A 19,918-nucleotide genomic window follows, 5' to 3' on the forward strand; every position below is an offset into this window, starting at 1 on the left:
CATTATTACATTTAAGGCAGTCTTCCTCAATATCCTTCGTAAACTTTAAATCTGGTACAAAACATAATTTAACACATAACAGTATTGGTGCCAATCCCAGCAAGTCCTTTTAAAATCCTAGGCTAAACTCATTATGGGTGATAATATGCGTTGTGGATTTCGGGAGACCTAAAAGTCTGGCCAGAAACGTATTTTCATCTGATTGTAAGCCCTTCTCAACGGTAAACCCTTCCCCGCTCCATAAGCAGCCATAGACTGGCATTTACTTCTGTAGAGCATCACTAGTTCCCTACGAGGTCAGCTATCCGACTTGCTTGCAAACCTAAAAATTAAGTCACACAATCCTTCCAGTTGCTGACATCTTAGAGTCAGCAGTCTGTCCCAATCCAAATTTGCAGAATATAAAATGAACCAAGTAGCTGAAAGTTGGAATCTTTACAATGGGTCTACCTCACACATTACATTTCCTAGAATGGGTATTTTTGGGACCACTAGCCAAGACATATGATTTTTAAAAATTAACCTTGAGTTTCAAATCAATCATAAAAGAATAAAAACATTCCAATAGAGTTTGCAAACCATTTGCGGTGAGAGATAACAGCACTGCATTGTCTGCGTAAACAAGGATATGTACGGGGCGCTCACCAATTTTAGGTATGTCAGGGGTTAGTGTCTTTAAAAATGCAACCAGTACATTAATATAAAATATGCAGCCAATATGCAGCCTTGTCTGACTTCCCTTGCAACGTGAATAGGAGACATCAGGTCACCCAGCTGGGTACATCGAACCCTCAATGTGGTATTTTGATGCAACCTTTTCAAAGTAAATAATAGGGGGTGGGTTGACACCTGCATGCTCCACAATATCCCATAAACTGTCTCTATCCACTCGGTCAAATGCCGAGGTGAGGTCCATAAAGGCAATATGCATGGCCCCTCCCCTGAACATATTTGCCCAGTATGAGAGACAAATTTAGGGCCTGTTCAGTAGTGCCCATATCCTGACGTATCCCATATTGGGCCACTGAGAAAAAGGTTCCATCTCCCACCCAGTCTTCCAACCTCCCTAAAATCACCCTACCAAAAATGATTACAGAGCAATCAATGAGGGAGATCGGACGATAATTTGACGGGTCATTCTTGTTGTCTTTTGTATGTATGGCTATGGTCACAGACTTCAACCAGGAGTCTGGTGGACCTGTAATGACTTAGGGCCATATGTATGAAAATGTCCATTTGTGATTCTCAAATAGCGATTTTTTGCGAATCGCTATTTGAGAATCGCAAAAGGCTATGTATGTAGGATTTTCAAAAATGTTTGTGAATCCTATATATTCCTTAATTGGGAATTGCAAATTGCGATTCGCAATTAAGGAATACCTCCCTATTCATTCCTATGGGCCTAAAGGCCCATAGGAATGAATAGGAAGACATTCTCAATTTGCGATTCACAATTAGAGAATCGCAAATTGAGAATGCAATTTCAAGGGTGCCAGGGTGTCAAAAGGACACCCTGTTGAACCCCTGAAATGGGCATGTGTGCACATGTGGCACACATATATGCCCTCAGGGCATGCATGTGAGTCACATGGCACTTTGAAAAATGACAAATAGTGCATTTTTTAAAGGAATCGCAATTTACCACCAACTTGAAGTTGGTGGTAAATTGCGATTCCTTACGGCTAAATCGCACTTTTATTGTGCTTCTTACATTGCAGTTAAGGAATGGCAATTTGCGATTCCTTAAATGCAATCGCAAAATAGGGAATCGCAAAATTTGCGATTCCTTATTTTACGAGGGGTTTTTGTGTCATACATTGGACACTGCTGATTTGCGATCGCAAACACTGAAATTCTGCGAATTTCGGTGTTTGCGATCGCAAAATTGCCTTCATAAATATGGCCCTATGCTCTAAAACATTGGTAATTATAGGTGCCCATAAATCAAAGTTATATTTAAAGAATTCTACTGGGACCCACAAATACTTCATTAATAGAGGATCTCAAGAAAGCCCTCAAAGTTTGGAGGAATCCAGGAGAGCCTAGCTCCAACTGGAAGAGGAGCTCACCCTCTCTGACAGTGGAGAAGAGGAGGTGATGCAGATTTTGAGGAACTAGATGGGGACAATGAGAGTGGAGTCCCCACAATTCATTCAAGGGTGAACTCCCTGTCTGAGAGTGAAAGGAGCTCTTCCTCGGTGAAGAGAGCACAGCTCAACCTCCTTGAGATCCAGGAGAGTAACCTGGCCCTGGAAGAGAAGAAACTGACCCAAGAAGAAAGGAGGGTCAAGCAAAGGATGACACCTCAAAATGATGGTGGTAGCAATAGAGAAGCAGAGGTAATCACAGGTTGCGCCTATGATCCCAGGTTACCCAAGGGTATTGTTCCAAAATACTCAAAAAGGGATGACATAGATAAGTGGCTAGCATTGTATGAGAAAGCTCTTAGATAAGGAGGGAGAAGTGCAGAGCATTGGAGGTACTTACTTTGGGAACTGATACAGTAAGGAGAGATAGACTGCTTACACTTGAGGATGCAGTGGCAGAGTCTTACACACACATGAGAGAGTCACTCATTGAGCTATTTGGTCTTACCTCAGAGGAGTATAGATAAATGTTTAGGAGCATAAACAAAAGGGGCAACACAGATAGGGGTAGACTTTGTAGATGCCTCTCTGTCATTGGAGGGCTGAATTAAAGATAACAATATTGATACCTATGAGGACCTATACAATTTAGAGGTACAAGAACATTTCCTTACAAACTGTACCTCAGAGAAGGTACACCTTCATCTAGTAGACTCAAAGTCATCTAGCCCTATAGAGCTGGAGAAGAAAGCTGATGGGTGGTGTAGGAGAGTAGGGGCTGCAATCCTATGATCACCCAGATTTTTTTTGCTTTTGCTTCATTGGATTACGACTTTCCCCGGCTGCGGGCCTGCCAATCAGACCCACAGCCTAGCTGTTCTCTCTCGAAATTAACACATGTACATTAGGTGCATCCACTAATTGGAACTGGGCCGCCTTATCAGTCCCTGTATCAGCATACCACAGGTATCCAGGGCATCGGTGTACCCAGGGCCTACCAGGGGCTGCAGCATGTATTGTGCCACCCCTGGATGGCCACCCAAATCTGACACAACTGGCTGCGCGACAGCTGGGGCAAAGTGGTGTAATCACCCGTTGCTGTAGGTGTAGTATTCCTATACCTAACCCTAAAATGGACACATGGATTCCTATCAGTCACTCCTATGGCAGGCCTTATCAATCCTGAAGGCAGAGTGCAGGGAATCATGTGGGACGGTGCTCTGGCGCGAGCTGAGCCCGTCGACGGCTTGCGGAACCAAGTCCTAATAGCCGTTCCATGGTGACGCGGGCCAACTCCTTTAAAATGCATTATAACCCTCGCGGTTATTTGCTAACTTTGGCATCGCCTCACCTACACATGTCGAGTAAGGTGTCATACGAATTGGAATACGAACCCCTCGCCAATTCTGGCGACGGGGTTAGCATTCCCCCCTTTTAGAGGGGCACAACATGGAAGTAACCTTGAACCCCGGTTAAAAGTTGACTCAAGCCTCAGCATCACAAAATGGATGCTGCCACCAGACACAAGTCTGACCTCCTGCAGCTGGGAGACCTTCCAGCGAGGGGAGCTTGTACAAAGGGTTTCCTGTCAAGGGCGGTGTTAGCACCATCCCAGACAGGGTTTGTGTATCCCAGGTAGGCAGGGCTGAAAGGAAGGTGATTGCAAGTGGCACCCCGGTGCTCACTGTGCATAGCCCAGCTCAAACCAGTTTCGGGGGCACACCAGCCCCTGAGCTGGGGCGAAGCCGGACAAAGGATAGGGGTGTAACCACCCCCCTCCTGGTCCCACCCATAGGTAGGACCTAGTCACGGGCCAGCCCCTTTTTCCTAGAATAAAGGTGGGAGCGGGTCCTCTTCCCAAATTGGATAATTCTGAATCTTGAACTACTTTCCACGAAAGGAACTCTTGGCTATTCTGAAGACTCTCCCTTGTGGCTAAGGAGTAGCCACCCTGCACCAGCAGGCACCACCTAAGCGCTTGCGGTTTGCTGTACGTCTCTCCCACGGATCAAGACTGCCCAGCTCGACGAGACCCGGGTTCCCTGCCATCTCTGACCTCTACCTACATCATCAGCCCAGCTGAGATTCGTAGGTGTGACGAGACCTGCGGGACCGGCCATCTTCAGAACCTGCACGACGCTTATCTAGCACGCCCACCGAGGGACCCTCGAGTGAGTGCACCTAGGGTTTGAGAAGCCCTAACCCTGAGCGGCTCCAGCACCGAAGTCTGCCTCCCCAGCATCCACGAGATCTGCGTGGGGGCCCTTCTGCTCCTTGCTGCTCACCGCGTTGTCCGACCACTCGCCGACCGGCTGGTGGCCCTCTTCACGACGCACCACGACAGACTTTCATCCCTGGTCTGGTTGCTCCAGACTGGCTCTTGCTCCCCTTCAACAGAGGAGTACCTCGGACCCTCCTGGTCCACTCCCGACACCATCTTGACTCCACCGCGTGGGTTTGCCACTGCCAAGACCTGCTGTCCCATTCTTGGGCCCAGCATCATCGACAGCAGACACCTTCGTGGGACAGCTCGCCCTCCATCCTGGTCGCCGCCGCGCCTCCTGGTCCGAGGAACAGCCGAGTCCGACGTCATCCACTCACCTGGTCGAGGTGACTTCAGCCAATACCTTCCTGGTACCCACACGATCGCTGGCTAGCGGTTGAGAACTGAGTCCCCTCTGCTTTCAGGTTTCCTTCATCACCGATCCAGGCTTGGATCTCTCTGAACATCGACACTGGTCGCCTGCCAGCATCTTCTTCTTTCAGGCTCCTGAGACTACAACGAGGACTCCCGACATCTTGCTGAACCCCACGCAGCCGCAGCCTCTGGGCTAGGTAACTCGAGCATCTCGGTGCTCCATCGTAGGTTCGCTCTACAAGTGTCCAGTTCCTTTTTCGTTTAGTCCCACTGATCGGATTCCTCCGGAATCAGTGACTTTAAACTATCTAACCTTTCCCATTCCACTTGCAGTGTATATGGTTTCGTGCCCTCCGGGCACTTGTGTAAATTGTGCAACCAGAAGTATTTTCATAAGAGTTTTGTAGTGTGCTTAGCTCTCTGACTCATAAAGAGCCAGGGTAGCCTTGTTATAAATAAATATCCTTTATTTTCATAACAGCTTGTGTGGTGTCCTTTCACTTGGTGTTCAAGGGGTATATGTGATGGTAAACAGCTGGCTTAACACGCCCTCTAGAGTTTAGCCTAAAGACTGCTCGTATCCACGCTACTAGGATAGCTGGTGTATAAGGTTGACTTACAACCAATCATCAATAAGGGTCGTTTGGAATGATGCACAGTGATCACTAGAATAGTGAGCACTACATATCAGGCCAACTTCTCACAGGTGGGTATGAACAAGGGTGTCCAAGAATTCTCAAGGTGGTTAACACAAAAGGGTGGGACAGGCACCCGCCAGGGGAAAGATGGGGCCAAGTTTAAAAAGACAGAGAAACCCAAAGAGACCCTAAAAGGTGCCCAAGGTGGGGAGCCCAGAGCCACATCCAAATTCCAGAAGGGGAGGAGGTATCTGGGAAGGAATTATGACCCATCAACGGCTGGTTTGTGCTGTGACTAGACAGCCAGTGCACAAGTAGGGAGATAATTCATGCACAAATAAATCACACATTGTTGATATTTCCAAGGGTACTGGCAGTGTAGGGATTGTGGTGGAAGTTGTCCCTGGGAGTGCAGGGGTTTGGTAAGAATTCAGAGAAGAAACATTTTTAAAAAAATAAGGAGATCATGAATAAGAAAAACTATACTGGAGTCTGTGCACTATGTTATTCAATTATGTGCATAATAATGTAATTTGTACTCCATTTATTCTTATATTTCTTATGATGGTTGGTAGATGCTGAGCTATTTTGAATGGACTTTGGCCTGATAAGCTCCAAAGAAGACTCGTACCCAAGTCAGAGCCTGACAGGGTACTACAGGAGAATTGTAAAAGTTTATGGTACCATAGTGTCACTTTTATCAGAGCTAACCTCCAAGGAAAGTCATATGGACTGACTTTAGTCAAAACGCCTGTGACATCTTTAAGGAAGCTATGTGATCAGCACCTGTCCTAAAGGCACCTTACTTTAGTAAAGAGTTGGTTGCTGACCAAATTGATGCTTCAGGACATGGGATTGCAGCAGTACTGTCACTGCTGAATGACCAGTATCAAGATCAACCAGTTGCTGTGTTAGACCTGTTACCATTGGCGTGGGTCTCCCTTCCATTTTTTTGCTGTGTCCTCATATGTTTTTGCTGGTTTTAGATGCTTTGGGCACTGTGCCACTGCTAATCAGTGCCACAGTGCAAGTGCGCCCTATGGTAAATTGATGTATGGATTAGTGACTCCATGATTGGATTATTTGATTTACTGGTCAGACCCTAGTACAGTGCACCATGGGTGCCCAGGGCTTGTAAATCAAATGCTGCTAGTGGGCTTGCAGCACTGGTTGTGCCACCCACCAAAGCAGCCTATAAAGTGTGTCTCAGGCCTGCCATTGCAGAGCCTGTTTGCAGTCTGGTACTGCCATGTTGACTGGGCAAGTGTACCCACTTGCCAGTCCCTAAACCTTCCCTTTTCTTCATATCAGACACCCCTATGGTAGGCCCAAGGGCAGGGTGCATTTTCATTTTTTACTATTGCAAGGCCACCTGTTCCCCATAGGCCAGAATGGGCAGTTTGATTATAACATCCTATAATCCTAACTGACACAGGGAACATGGTCGAAATTCGAGTTTAGTATGCCTGAACTCAGAATGATAAAATACCTTTTAGTGAAGTTGGTTTTAACATTCTGTGTTTTAAAATACCACTTTTAGAAAGTAGGTATTATCTTGCATAACTATCCAAGCCTGCCTCTGCCAGGTTGTGTATTCCATGTCTGGTGTGTGAGTGACAGGGGCTGGGGGATTCCAGGAGACAGGGTGAGTCAGCACAGGGCTGAATAGATCCATCTGCATGTAGAGTGGTGGGAGGAGTTGCACCTTGGACCTGAATAGGGCTGTGCCTGCCTTCCACAATGCTGGCTCCACCTCCTGTCATGTGTCTGATGTTCCTGGCCCACACTGTCAAAGGAAAGAAGAAGTCCTGTAAACAAAGTGCTCCAAGACTGACCAGAACTGGTTTGGACTAGGCTCAGGACTCTCTGCCTTCAGAGAACAAAGAGAATATGAGTATAAATACTGGGGCCCAGACCCCAAGACTTTAGATCACTTCTGGGAAACGAGAAGAACCTTTGCTGAGGAGAGGAACCAGAGAGAGAGACTGCAGGAGGAGACTATCCCTATGCTGTGTGTTGTTTGAGGATTGGCCTGCAGTGGTTACCTGATTGCCAAAGAAAGGAGAAAGGACTTTGTGCTACTTTATCAACTTGTAAGAAGATCTCCAAGGGCTTGAACTAGAGCTTGCCTGCTGCCTGAAGTCTCGGGGATACAAGACTTTACCAACCAGCTCCCCTGAGTTCCCTTGCTGGGAATATGAAGTGCCTACTGTTGAGCTGGGCCTTCTGAGAGACTGCGTGTCGCTGGGAGCTGGAAGCGTGACTCAAGAAAAAGAAGTGTGTCGCCGCCGCAGCAGTTCTTGTCGCATCGCCGAGAAAGCGTGCCGCCGCTGTCGCCATCGCATCGCCGAAGCGCCTCGCATCACCGGAGAAGAGTGTCGCTGTCGCAGCAGATGCCGTCACATCACGGGAAAAGCATTTCGCTGCCGCAGCAGCTGTTGTCGCATCTCTGAGGAAGCGTGCCACCGCTGCCGCTGTCACCATCGCATCACCGAAGCGCCCCGCATCACTGGAGAAGAGTGTCGCCGTCGCATCACCAGAGAAGCGTGTCGCAGGGCCTGTCGTGGCTCAAGAAGATTCACCGAGTCGGCGCACGGCTGTCGGGCGTGCACGCATCACCCCTTCGTCGTGGCAACATCAAGAAGATGCCATTTTTGTTCATTGCACCAGGTCATCATCGCATCGCGGCATTGCTAGTCGCATCGCCACAGAAGCGCAGTAAAAAAACGGCCCCTCACCTCCGCACGCAGTGAAGAACTGACGCATCACCTCCTCTCCGGTAAGGAACCGACGCATCACCGTCCCCTATGCAGCAGTAGGGAACCGAAGCATCACCTCCTCCGAAGCAAGGAACCAACGCATCACCGTTCTTGCGTGTAAGGAACCGACGCAGCACCTTCTCTGCAACTCTTTTGTTTGTATCGCGTAACGCATCCAAAGGTACATTGAACGCTAAGTGTCGAATTTACCATCTAAAGAGAACTAAGCTATTTCTACCACTTTTAAAGTACAGTATTGTGGATATTTGTCGTTTGTGGTCTTGTGTTAAGTGCATATAAAGATACTTATTTTTATAATACAACCTGTGTGGTGTCCATCTGTAGTGTTGTCACTGTATTACTGTATGTTTTCACAAATGCTTTACACACTTCCTCTGAGATAAACCTGTCTGCTCGTGCCAAGCTACCAAGGGGGTGAGCAGGGGTTATTTTAGGAGTGTACCCCCTTACCCTGACTAGATGCAAGGGCCCCTATTTGGTCAAAGGTACCTACCTCTGCCAACTAGAGAACCCCAAATCTAACATGCCTTTATTAACAGACGACCCCTCCCCAGAAAGCAGCGTTGGAGCACCATTGAGACTAGAGGGAAGCCTTTGCTGTAGTTTGGTCTCTGAAGAAGCTAACACCCTATTTGTTTCAGACTCACTTCACAGTTTAAACTGACCACAGGACTCTCAGATGGTTGATAAAGATGAAAGGAGAGTACTCCAAACTGTTGATGAGGTCCATTTAAAGGAAACACCTGTTCAGTCTCCTAAGCGGTACTTGGAGCATACTAATAGCTTTAGATCTTTTAAATCAATGACTCCGGCGGCCTTAGGAGTTTTTCTTGAGGCGCACCCGTTTTGTCTTAAGGACAGTCTTCCGCATGATGCTCCCGCCTTAGAGAGCTGGCTGAAATCATGCGTAAATGAGCTTGCTCCCCTTAAGCTCCGGGTGGCTAATGGAGGCAGGGCATGTGCTCCCTGGTTTACGGAAGATCTCAGGAAGAACAAGAGCCTTTGCAAACGCTTAGAGAGAAGCTGGAGGAAGGATTTTAACCCATTGGCTAAACAAACGTATAAGGTGACTCTAAAAGCCTATTACAGTAAAGTCCGCTTGTAAAAAAAGAACTTTCTCAACAGAAAAGTTGAGAAAGCTGGTAATAAAAGTAAAGAACTTTTTTAAATTGTGAAAGATTTTACACTTGCGCTATAAAGAATCCCTTTACCCCGACAGAAGAATGGACAGTGAGCATTGCGTAATATTTCTTTACTAAAATGTCTTCCATACAAGCCTCTTTTGGAGCGGTTTGTTCTGATTCCCAGGTGAATTCGGAGAGGTTTCTCTCTCAGACACCTAAGACAGAGAAATGTCTATTACAATTCCCGACGATCACTCCAGACCAATCTTTAAATATCCTTCGCTCTCTGAAATCAGGCTCTCCTGTGGACCCATGTCCGGCAAAGATTCTTGCTTCTATAGCCAAGGTGATTAACCCGGCAGTAAACATGGTGCTGAACCTTTCATTAATTGAAGGGATAGTACCAGACAGATGGAAACAGGGGAAAATTCTCCCACTTTTAAAGAAACCATCTTCCGATCCTCGGACAGCAAGTAACTATAGACCTATCTCACTGCTTCCGGCCCTCTCTAAGACTTTGGAGAAATATGTGAATCAGGTCCTCGTGGAGTTCGTTGAATCTAATGGCATTTTACATCCGTGCCAATCTGGGTTCCGTGCTAATTACAGCACTGAAACAGCTCTCCTTGAGATATCTGAATCCATTAAAGCTACATTGGATAAGGGTGGAAAAGCAGTCTTGATACTGCTCGACCTTTCGGCAGCCTTCGATACCGTACCACATGACCTTCTTCTTGATCGTCTTTGTGGATACGGTATTGGCGGTACTGTCCTGCAGTGGTTCCGGTCCTACTTAACAAACCGACAGCAAAGAGTTTGGTCTCCCCCTATTGTGGCACCCATTCAATCGATGAATGTGGGTGTCCCTCGGGGATCTATTTTGAGTCCAACTTTGTTTAATGTGTTTATGGCTCCCCTGGCATTGCTGGTCGAACCTTTCGGCGCCAGGATCGTTTCCTACGCCAATGACACGCAATTATTGTTTACGTGCCGAAAGGGCGAAGTCCGGGACGGGAAGAGGCTTAATCTCTGCCTATCCGTAGTATTTAGATGGTTTAATCAGAACCAACTATGCTGTAACTCAGAGAAATCAGAAATTATCTTCTTCGGCTTAAATCCGGGTGAGGAATGGCGAGAATGGTGGCCATCTAACATGTCTCCCCCGACCACCTTGGCTACCATGGTCAAGAATCTGGGGGTCAAATTGGATAATGATTTGTCCATGAAATCCCAGGTTCAAACGGTGGTGGGCACCTGTTTTGGCCCCCTAAGGATGATGCGCAACTTTCTTCCTTTACTCTCTGTGTCTCATAGGAAGATAGTTGTGCAGGCTCTAATATAATCTCGTCTTGACTATGTGAACGTCCTATATTTAGGCCTTCCCGAGTATCTGATTAACCGGTTTCAAGTCACTCAGAACGCTGCCGCCCGTGCTATTTTTATGGCTGACCGCAGGACCCATATGACCCCACTCCTTAGACTGCTACATTGGTTCCCAGTGCGTAAGAGGGTGTTTTTTAAGGCACTTGTACTGGCCTTTAAGGCTTTTCACAATATCGGTGCTCCGTATCTGAGAAACAGATGTCAGCAGTATGTTCCCTCTCGCAATCTACGGTCCTTGACTTCTTGTTTGTCACAGACCCCAAGGTTTTTACGCGCCCGTCTGGGAGGCCGCTCCTTTCAGGTAGTGGCCTCTGGGTTGTGGAACAATCTACCCATTGAGTTGCGCCGTGAAGAAGATCTCTTGTGCTTCCGTCATAAACTAAAAACGGTGTTGTTTGCATGATCGGTGGTTCGGAGTAACTACTGAGTGTTTTTGTCACTGGTCCCCCCTGTTAGCACCGGGACACTCCTGGGAGTAGCCGTGCGCTCTACAAATACCCAGTAACATTAACATTAACATTAACATTTCCCTACAGGCAAAGGACTTTGCAGTGGAACATAGACCTGAGATTGACCATGCCAATGCTGATAGCCTTTCCAGTTATTCCACTTAGATTATGAGAAACACCACAATATGTTGCTTATCACCTTTCATCCAGAGGGGGCATGTGAGGAAATGTCTCTGTTTGCATATTCACCCCCACATTTTTGGACTGAGACTGCTTGTTTTTTTGACTCTGAGAGTCCACTGAGGCCTGCTACCAGACCTCATTGCCAGTGTTCTAACCCTATACAAAAGTTATGTTTAATTGGATACACCCAGTTGACAATTACTGACTTATATATATGTCCCTAGTATATAGGTCCCAGGGTGCGAAGGGCATGTAAGGCAGAGTGTCCAGCCAGGGCTGCAGCACTGTTTGTACCACCATGGATGTGATAAAGGACAAAATAGACCCAGCCTGTCACTGCAGGTTGGAAGGGAAGTGCCCACACTGCTAGTTCGACTTTGACATTTCTGCTAATGGCAAAGCCACCACTTCTCTTAATGGTAAATGCAGGGCTCCCCTAAGGAAGTGCTATATAGAGCCCTATGGCAGGGAGCTATATATCATTAGGTAGGACACATATTTTTCATATGTCTCAACAGCAACACTTCCAAAGTGAGAAATATTCTAAATTCTGAATCTCCAGAACCCTCTGGTGGATTTTGATGATCAAGATCTCTAAACATTCCTAAAAATATGCTCTATGTTTATACATTGCTGTTGTCACTCTTTATTGGTGAGAGACTTTCTTATTCCGTTGTTTGATGCGGTTAAATGTTTCACACTAAGATCATTTGCCAAGCCTTACTGCCCCCAGGCACAGCTACCCAGGGTTGATCTAAGGTCAAGTAAACAATACTGACTGGACCCAGGATAGTATTTGCAAGTGCACTCCATGCTAAGGCCCTATAACCATATCTTATAGTACATGCAAATCCTCCCTCCCCTCCATACCCGATGCATTTCATTTTGTCCACAGATGAGCCCTGAGATACCTCGTTGGATTCAACATAGTAGTCCACAAAGCAAGAAAAACATTGTGTTTTTTTATTAAAAAAGGCTTTAGTTCTGGTACAAGCAAGGGTGAAGATATTATCAAAGGTGGAGCAACTGCTTCAAAAGCCTGTTTGTGTTAAATTCAGTAATTCTTTTTCTTTTGACTACCCATAAAAGCAGCAAGCCATCTAACAATGCGCTCAGCCTGTTATAACTGGGAACAGATTTATTATATTTTTAGGCTTCATCAACTTTTAACTGCCTGTTTCTCAAACACTTAGGGCCCGATTATGACGTTGGGTAGGCGGCCATTGACAGGCCGGTGGTGGTGGACCGCCCAACCTCTTGGGCAGTGGTCCGACTACCGGATTATGATACCAGTGGTCAGAGCACAGTGCGCGGGGGGAGACTTCTGCCTCTGACAGGCTCATGGAGCCCGTCGGCCAGAGGTCGGAGCCTAATCCCTAAAATGGAGGCTGTGCCTGCGGAGGCACAAACATAGGGGTTAAGATGTCAGTTTCCAACAGCCTTTTCATGGCGGTTTGACCCCCCCAAACATCCATGCACCATCTGCCAGGCAGCCCTTCCTACCAAAAAAATGAGGACAAAGGCTGCTAATGGACTATTTTGAAGACACACTGGATGGCAGAGTGCATCGCTCCACCCACATTCCAAATACCATGGTGAAATGTCTATGACAGCTCCATGGCACAGGAAGCCAAAACAAACAATGCAGTGGAAGGATGGCACAGTGCCTCCGAATCCACACTAGGCAGATCCCAACCTATACTCTATAAGTGGATATAAACATTACAAAAAGAGCAAAGCTACCAACAACTACAAATGGAGCAATCTGTTTCCCAAATTGCACCGAATGCTATATCGTAAAGTCAAAATCTTTATAAACAACAAAGGAAAAGATTACTTAGAAATAATAGCCCAAAAAATGTCATAAAGTCTAAATCAACATCAAAAATAATTTTTTATATAAATAACAAAAGTAATATGTTCTTACATCAGTCTAAGGCCCTTATTACGAGTTTGGGGTCCAATTTACCGCACAAACCGATGGTGGTGATCTGCAAACCACCCGACTGGCAGTCCGCCCACCGCATTAGGATTGTGGCAGTTGGACCGCCAAAGGACAGCTGTTGCTGCCACGGATCCATGATCCCTGGTGGTGGCTCAACAGTCTGAGGCTACTACTATGCTGTTGTGCCACTGTAGCATCGGCAAGCATCTTAGGAGTTTCCTCATTGCCACGCTTTTCATGGTGGTGTGACAGGCATGAAATGTGTGGCAGTGAGGAAACAAAGGGGGCCCTATAGGGCCCCCGGTTTCCTCTGTGCCCTGGGTTAATGCAGGGGGCACATGTTGTGCCTCCCTGTGTACCTGCAGGGCATGGACTCGACACTCTTTGTTCTGGTATCTGCAGGAAGCCACAAACTTCCACCAAAGTCTCCTTCACTTGTGTGGGTAGGGCTAGTGCCTGCAACAGGAAACGACCCAAAACACAACGTTGACACATCAGATTTTTGCAATTTGCCTAGCTGTGGATTTTGGGCCCTAGCTCAGCTGGCACCTAGGGATACCTAGAAAAGCTGTACATTTTCTTAAACTAGACACACAGGGGAATCCAGGATGGGGTGATTTGTGTGGTTCTCACCAGGTTCTGTTACCCAGAATCTCTTGCAAATGTCATACTTTGTAAAAAAAAAACATTTTCCTCATATTTCCACAATGGAAAGTTCTGGAATCTGTGGGGAGCCACACACTTTCATGCACACAGCGTTCCCTCAAGTCTCTTGATAAAAATGGTATCTAACTTGTGTGGGTTGGCCTAGTGCCCGTGATAGGAAACGTTCCAAAATGCAATGTGCAGACATCACAGTTTTCTAAAGAAAACTGACCCCTTTTTTACAATGTGCCTAGCTGGGGACTTTGGGCCCTAACCCAGCCAGCCCCTAGAGAAGCCTAGCAAGCCTGTACATGTTTTTACACTAAACACCCAGGGGAATTCAGGATAACGTGACTTGTGTGGCTCTCACCAGGTTCTGTTACTCAGAATCACTTGCAAACCTCAAACTTTGTAAAAAAAAAACACATTTTCCTCACATTTCCTTGATGGAAAGTTCTGTAATATGTGGGGAGCCACGAACTTCCATCCACCCAGCATTCCCTCAAGTCTTTTGATTAAAATTGTAACTCACTTGTGTGGGTAGGCCTAGTGCCCGGGCCGTGACAAGAAACGTCCCAAAACGCAATGTGGACCCATCAGAGTTTTCTACAGAAAACTGACCTCATTTTTGCAATGTGCCTACCTGTGGATTTTGGGCACTAGCTCAGCCCGCACCAAGGGAAACCTAGCAAACCTGTATATTGTGAAAACCAGACACCCAGGGGAATCCAGGATTGGATAACTTGTATGGTTCTCACAAGGTTCTGTTACCCAGAATCCCTAGCAAACCTAAACATTTGTAAAACAAACACATTTTCCTAAATTTCTGTGATGGAACGTTCTAAAATCTGTGGGGAGCCACAAACTTCCATGCACCCAGCATTCCCCCAAGTCTCTCGGTAAAAATGGTACCTCACTTGTGTGGGTAGGCCTAGTGCCAGCAACGGGAAATGGCCCAAAACATACTGTGGAGACTTGAAAATGATCGATCAAAAAAGACCTGGTTTTGTGAGGGAGTCACTTGCGTTTTTAGTCATGGGATTGGAGGCCATGTAGGGAAACCTACCAAACCCAGACATTTCTGAAAACGAGACACCTGGGGGGGTCCAAGGATGTGTGGCTTGCTTGGATCTCCCAACTTTTTAATACCCAGAATCACGTGCAAAACCTGAACCAATGACTCACAGCTCGTGAGGTGTAAAGCCATGACAAGGCACCAACCTCTTACAGACCATTCACACGCCTTTCATTTGTGACACTTGCAAGATCATTCACACTGTCAGCCGTGGACCCAGCACATTACAATACTCACATCAACAGGCAGCACCATTCAAGGGCCCATCACTTTCATATGTCCATATGCCTGACACAGTAACAACACCTGCTGACAGAATGTGCAGACTGGCATTGGCTACCAGTATGTGTAGTGACCAGCAGCAAGTTCATGCACACCACCAGCCAAGCACCACTCTACACACACTGCCAGCCAAACGCCAGTCCACAAACACCGTCAGCCAAGCGTCAGTCCATTCATACCACCAGCCAGTCCACGCACACTGCTATCATATTTTTTATACAAAAATTGGTAATAGATATAAAACTACAAATACAAACACAACAGCTCTAACTAAATAAGTCACACTAATTCCAACCATGAAATCTGAAAAAAGAAATATAAAATGATACAAACCAGTCAGTTTACTTTTACGCTCATGGTTGCAACAAAAAACTCTGTTGCGTGTGATACAATTTAAAACATGTGGGCACACACTGCCCAGGATTAGAAAGACAATGGTGGCACCACATACGACTCTCCTTCCACACACCTCTTTGGGCACAGAATCTACACTTCTTAGCAAAAAGTAATTTTTGGCCGTGAGAGGAAGGTGTTCAGGAAAGTGGTGATCTTTCAATATAGCCACATCCTCCACCACTGCATATCTAAGAACTCCTGCCTGCTCCACTAAAACAAGGCTGCCAATCAGAGACTGCAGAAACTAAACAAATGTCATCTTTGACTCTGGAGAGCAAACCTTAAATACAACAAAGGCATTGTAGCTTGCTAAATGGAATAAACGGACAGCTTACTTCTTATACCAAACGTACGCATTACGGACAGCAGTTTAAGGTTTCAACCTTTGATCTTCTCCTCAAACTACACCACCCATGAGCTTATTGTAGTCTAGAATGCACACAGGTTTGCACACTTCAGCAACCTGACCCCAAACAGTCACAGGTGAAGTACTTTCATCATGGATGGTAGTCATCTCTCCTGCCAGAAAACTTCAGAGCTAGAAGTTCATCATTACGCAAGGCACTGCCCCTTCACAAGTTTTTTTACAAACCAGGTCTTTTGAGTAACATTTACAGTTAGAGTGGATTGTGCCACAAACAACAGTGTCCACTTTGAACAATTCCCTGAACAATGGCACAGTCGTGTGAAAGTTATCTACATGTAAATGGTGACCTTTGTTAAAAAGTCTTCTATCAAGTGCCCACACAATTTTCCCTGTAATTCCGAAAGTGGACGGACAACCACTGGGTCAATACTGGAATCCTTGCCAGAGTAGACCCTGAAATTATAGACATAGCCAGTACTACTCTCAGACAGCATATATATCTTAATTCCATAACATGCCCTCTTGATCGGAATGCACTGCCTGGAAACCAATCATCCCTTGAACAGGACCAAAGGCTGACCCAGAGCTATTTATTTCTCTGGCATCTAGATCTCTGAAAATCAATCTACAAAGCTATTAAGGACAGGCCAAACCTTAAAATGACTGTCACAATCAGGATGCTCTTGTGACAATGCTAAAGCATTATCAACAAAATGCAACATCTGAAGAAGAATCAAATACCGATTACGACTCATGGTTGCAGGAACTATAGCCATGCCATAAAAGTATAAGTAGACCAATATGAAGACAGTGACGGTGTCCTTATCAGGCCCATTAAAAAAGTTATACCCAAGAACTTCTTCAGCTCATCCAGATTTTCGGGAGTACACCGGGTACCTCTAGAGTGGGCTAAAGTCTGGCACTGGTGTACCTCAAATACTGTTCACAATACAGATTAGTCTGCTCAACAATCTCAGCCAAAAATACATCGTCCATAAACAACTGTAAGAAATGTATAGGCAACACAATTTCACAGTTCACTCTACACCCTGCAACACCACTAAAAGCAGGCACAATGTTTTGGTCAACCCAGAGTCCAGCAACTCCAATGGGAAGCCTTGCAGCTCTAGGCTGCAATCTAGATGTCTCTTGCTGCAGTTTCAACACATCAGTGTCCTCCTCTAAAACAGATACTTCATCCTCACTGAGAGTAGCTTCATCCACACTGAGAGCAGCTTCATCAACAGATCATTCCTCTCAGGCAGAACATTCACTGCCAGAATCCAGATGCACAGACAGTCTCATCATGGTCAGAAGAAGACTCAAAAAGCATCCCATGAACCTGCTGAGCAGTCATCCTGCGGCTAGCCAGAATCCTTAGTTATAGAAGTAACTTGACAAATAAGTCAACAGTACCCAACAGTGTGCAAAAAAGTAATAAACAAAGTGTGGATTTATAAAACAAAAAAAACTACAGTCAAATAGCAGTTGCAAGGTAAAGGCAATAAATAAAAAGCACACAAAGCCCTATGCACTGTAAAACAATTCCACTTACTTGCCAGAAGCCGCTGGACTCACCAGCACATACTCTGCACAGACACAGCAAGCCCCAATATCCCACTAAAAAAGAAAACAAAATAAAATTGCACAGAAGGCAACACAATACAAATTGTGCACAAATACAAGGAAAATGTCACACACATTCAAACAGAAGCTAAATAGGCTGCTTTTATTACAACATTTCTAAAAACACATTCATGCAGGTCATTGATACTTATTTGTAGAAAACAATATAAAACAAAATGTTCCTTACCAAACACTTGCAACTACACAACTGCAGCTCACCAGTGCCGAAAACACAAGCACAAGTTTCACCAAAGTAAAACAAAAGCTTTGCACTAAAGTGAAAAGGAGAAAAAAATGTTACATGCCCTGTGCATTTGTAAGGGCAGCAGGACAGTCATTCTCGGTTCTTTCTTTCATTCCAGCATGATCTGAGGGGCAGGGTGCCAGTGGTGCCATATTTATCCCAGAAGAGAGCCAGAGGGGACCACACGGTCACTAGCAAATGGGCGACTGGGTCTCCTCCTTATCCCAGAGTGCCCCATCCATTTCAAGATGGCATGACCCTTTCTTGGTCATCGGGAGTGTGGCAGCCCACCATAGAGATGTGGCTACCATTGGGCTACACACCAATGGGAAAACTGGAATGGGGACGGGTTTTCTTTCTCTGGTTCTGTTTCCTATTTGTCTGCAGGAATAAAAGGCATCCTGCTAAGGGGTGTTGTCGCAGTAGTCCTTTCAAAGGAAGCTTCTCCTTCTAAGCACCCCGAGTGGCCATCTTGGGAGAGGAGGTAACATCTTACTCTTCAGAAACTGCCTTTGTTCCTGGGACTGGGAGTCGTTCACATGTCTCCCCGGGTGGGCAGAAAGCTGTCTATGTTTCAGGGTTTTTGTGAGGGCGCTGGACTAGCTGTAGTGCAGTGTGGCAACTTTCTAAGTTTGCTTAACTTTAATCGTGAGAATAAATTAGACCTAGGCAATAAGTTGGGGTTAATGCCCTGACTAATTTGATACCATACATGACCCTGTTAGGTAGTCCTATTCAGAAGGGTGCCAACCAGAAACCCTATGTTAGCCAATGGGGATCCTAACCTCTCCACAGCAAAACGACAGTTTGGAGGTGTTGCTGGTGTTTCTGCTAAGACATATGAGAAATATATGTTTATCTAATAATCTACAACTCCCTGCCCTTAGAGAAGACTTACATATTTCAGTTAAGGGAAGTAGTGTCTTTCTCATTAGATGGAATAGCAAAGTCGAATTAGAAGTGCAAACACAGCCCTTCCAGTCTACAGTGGCAGGCTAGGATTTATTTTGTCCTTTGTCACACTCAGAGTTGGACAAACATAGCTGCAGTCCTAGGTGGACACTCTGCCTTAAATGCCCTTGGTACCTTCCCTACCAAATGATAGGGACCTATAAGAATGGCAGTACTTGCCAATTGGGTGTATCCAATTAAATGTATCTATGCATATGATTAGAACACTAGCACTGAAGTCTGGTTACAGTGACAGTTACCAGGGAGTAGGGTGGAGGGGCGGGGGACGTGGAACAATTTTTTTTTAAATAAAACCACTTATCTTTGCATGGCTGCTGTCTCTCCTTAGCTTCAGTCCCTGTTCACTGCCGCCTTTTCCTCAGCTTCAGTCCCAGAAGCACACAGGCTCCCAATAGCCAATCAGAATGCTGCAATGTAGCATTGTGATTGGTCTCATCGCTGTGGTTCAGCCACAGATGGGGACAGGGAGCCTGTGCATGTTCGGCACCAGGCTGTGTATTACAGCCTGGTGGGGAACATGTGAAGTGCGGTTGACTGGCCGGGCCAAGACGGCCCGGTCGGCAAACCATCATGCACACTTAGAGTACGTGTGAACCACTCCTCCCAGGTTCTGATACGAGCCGCATCTCACCCTAACCCAACCCGTAGCAAAAAATAAAATGGTAATAACGAGGTTATTATCAGTTTATTTTTCCTGCTCCGAGGGTAGTGGAGGTGTCGATCCTCCTCCTTAGCGGGGGAGCCGCCCCTGTCTGGTTAGCAGGCCTCAGTGCCCTCTCAGGGATGAAAAACCAGCAGCATCAGTCAAAAAATGGGGGAGTGAGCATGCAATAATAGGCAATTCCTTACACATGAGGCAAAGCATTATGATAAACTTTGGTATCAAATCCCATGCCTTACATTGAGAAACCAAGGCCTATGAGAAGCACTGTCTGAAAATGAAACAAAAACGTGTTAGCACGTGTGACTGATTGGGGCTTATATTTCCAGATACTCTCTAAGGTGCCTTACTCAGTAGCCTCTTGACTCTTGCTGTAATCTTTAGAGTCAATATCTTTTAAGGTCATCATTTTTTAAAACATAC

Source organism: Triturus cristatus, chromosome 8, assembly GCF_964204655.1.
Source record: "Triturus cristatus chromosome 8, aTriCri1.1, whole genome shotgun sequence".
Lineage (NCBI taxonomy): Eukaryota > Metazoa > Chordata > Amphibia > Caudata > Salamandridae > Triturus > Triturus cristatus.